The 2,500-nt window shown below is 43.1% G+C and overlaps 1 long non-coding RNA gene across 2 annotated transcripts in view; it reads left to right on the top strand.

Annotated features, from left to right (window-relative positions):
• The window catches only part of LOC107714762 (uncharacterized), a 3,562-nt gene that overhangs the window by 550 nt on the left and 512 nt on the right, over positions 1–2,500 (top strand). The window contains exons 2-6 of one of the 2 annotated variants that reach the window (XR_001637012.1): positions 1–15; positions 436–578; positions 1,147–1,232; positions 1,636–1,676; positions 2,316–2,402. The exon at positions 1–15 is cut by the window's left edge and continues 20 nt beyond it. This is a non-coding gene — a long non-coding RNA (uncharacterized LOC107714762). Of the gene's footprint in view, positions 116–435; positions 579–1,146; positions 1,233–1,635; positions 1,677–2,315; positions 2,403–2,500 lie in introns of both variants that reach the window. The other variant, XR_001637011.1, reaches the window with a different exon arrangement.

Below are 2,500 nucleotides of genomic sequence, written 5' to 3'. Positions count from 1 at the left end.
GAGAGAGCGCTGAAGGTCAGCAAAGCTGGTTATTTATAAATCATATGTGGTCAGAATGAGATTGATGGTGTTCATCATCACTGGAGGAAACCTGGAGGACTCGCACAGACTCCAGGTGTCTGCAAACAAACACTCTTACCATCCAGATTTGAACATTTCAAGCATCTGTTCTATAATCAATGTCGTTTTTTAAATTTTGGAACCACTGATGAATGGAATGGTTATAAATAAATCAATCAGCATCAGTCGATCTCTAAAAATAAGCTTATGTATTTCAGAGGAAATGCAACTTCTTAACTCAAACATGCAGCATAATGTGGTCATGTGACACAACTGTAACAGCCTGTTTCCTGTGAACGAGTGTTTCTTTGTAACGTTTTATGACTGAAGCATTATATATGTGTTTCTACATGAGTGTTATGTGTTGTACATCAGAGGAGTTCTTCAGTACGGTGGGCTGTCACCCGACACGCTGCGCTGAGTTCGATCCGCAGGGCGCGGGTCAGTACCTGGCATCTCTCACGGATCTGAGCCTCGTGACAGACAGAAGGTGATCGCTGTGGGAGAGTGTGGCCTCGGTAATCACATCATCACATCACATCATGACATCATCATCATAATCACATTATGATATCATCACGTAATCATCATAACATAATGACATCATATTCACACCATGGCATCATCATCATCACACCACCACATCATCATCATCATCATCATCATCATGTCATCATGACATCATCACCATCACCACATCATGACATCACCATCACACCATCACATCAAAATCATCATGACATCATCATCATGACTTAAAAATGACATCATCATTATCACATCACCATCACATCATGTCATCATCATCACATCACCACACCAAAATCATCACATCATCATGACATCATCATCATGACTTCATCATCCCATCATGACATCATCATCAACACCACATCATGACATCATCCTCACCACATCTTCATCCTCATCCTCACACTGGTCTGTGGTTGCACTTATATATTGTTGCTGTTTTGTTAGTTTTGACTGCTTTTATTGTCCTCATTTGTAAGTCGCTTTGGATAAAAGCGTCTGCTAAATGACTAAATGTAAATGTAAATGTGTTCATCACGTGTGTTTCTCTCACAGGTACTTCGAGCGGCAGTTTGATCTGGAAGAAGAGGCTCGCTTACCCATGTTCCTCAGCTGCAGGAACGCACACGCAGACTTCCTGGGTGAGTCTCGTCTGGAGGAGCGTGTGTGTGACAGCTGATCTGACATAAACTCTGTGTGTGTGTGTGTGTGCGTGTTTGTGAGTGTGTGTAAGTGATGTATGTGTTTGACAGGTGATCTAATATAAACAGTGTGTGTGTGTGTGAGTGTGTGTAAGAGATTTGTGTGTATGTAAGTGTGTGATGTGAGTGTGTGAGTGTGTGACAGCTGGTCTGACAAACTCTGTGTGAGTGTGTGTGTGTGTGTGTGTGTGTGTGTGAGTGAGTGTGTGTAAGTGATGTGTGTGTGTGTGTGACAGGTGACCAGTGTATGTAAGTGTGTGATGAGTGTGTGTGAGTGTGTGACAGCTGGTCTGACAAACTCTGTGTGTGTGTGTGTGTGTGTGTGTGTGTGTGTCGCTCACAGACATCATGAAGAGGAACAGAGAGCGGTGTGTCGGTGGAGTGGTGAGTGTTTGAAGTCTCATGTGTTTCTGTAGCACTTTATACAATACAGTTCGGTTCTTCACAGTGACACACAGGAAGATAAGAGTGTTACTGGCCATTCAAACAGCGTCACAGTGCTCAGGAATAGTTTTGAAAAAGCCCAGCGCAGAACGTGAGGGTCTCCAGATGCGCTCTGAGACCTAATATCTCCAGATATATTCAGTGATATTTCTCTCCAGGCTCTTTTTTTAAGAAACAGATTGTGGTAATCACTCGAAGAAATGTTATATAATTCAGACATAGCCACAATGACGGCCTCCTCCGGCAGGTTACTTTCAAATTAAACTTGTTATTGTAAACAAAAGCTGGCAACACTTGCCCCGCCTCCGGGGTCTTCTGATTGGTCCACTGTTTTGAGTGGCGCTGCATGTAAAAGTTGAAATTCTTTTTCAATGCTGCAAAAAACACGAGACACGAGTGCAGCGGTCATTCACATCCATCTAGCGTGTTTACATAGAAAAACAATGGAAAAGTAGCGCATCGGAAGGAAAAACACGCTCTGTGTGAATGGCCCCTAATGCTGCAAAATTCATACATTTTGACAATTATCCAAAAGATAATAGTGCCATTATTCATCTTTGTTTTGGTGTGATCTGTCAGTGGTTGTCAGGTTCACTCGTTTGACGGCTCTCAGCGGGACGCAGCGGCTCTTCTTGATCTGGATCTGTACATCCGAATCAACGGCTGGTGAGTTTCAGCGTCTGAAAGACGTTTGTCTCTGGATTTATTCATCACTGACTCACTGAGTGTGTGTGTGTGAGTGTGTGTGTGTGTGAGTGTGTGTG

Source organism: Sinocyclocheilus rhinocerous, unplaced genomic scaffold, assembly GCF_001515625.1.
Source record: "Sinocyclocheilus rhinocerous isolate Xijiao unplaced genomic scaffold, SAMN03320098_v1.1 scaffold359, whole genome shotgun sequence".
NCBI lineage: Eukaryota > Metazoa > Chordata > Actinopteri > Cypriniformes > Cyprinidae > Sinocyclocheilus > Sinocyclocheilus rhinocerous.
The sequence above is the reverse complement of the archived record's forward strand: the minus strand, read 5'-3'. Positions and strand labels throughout refer to the sequence as shown.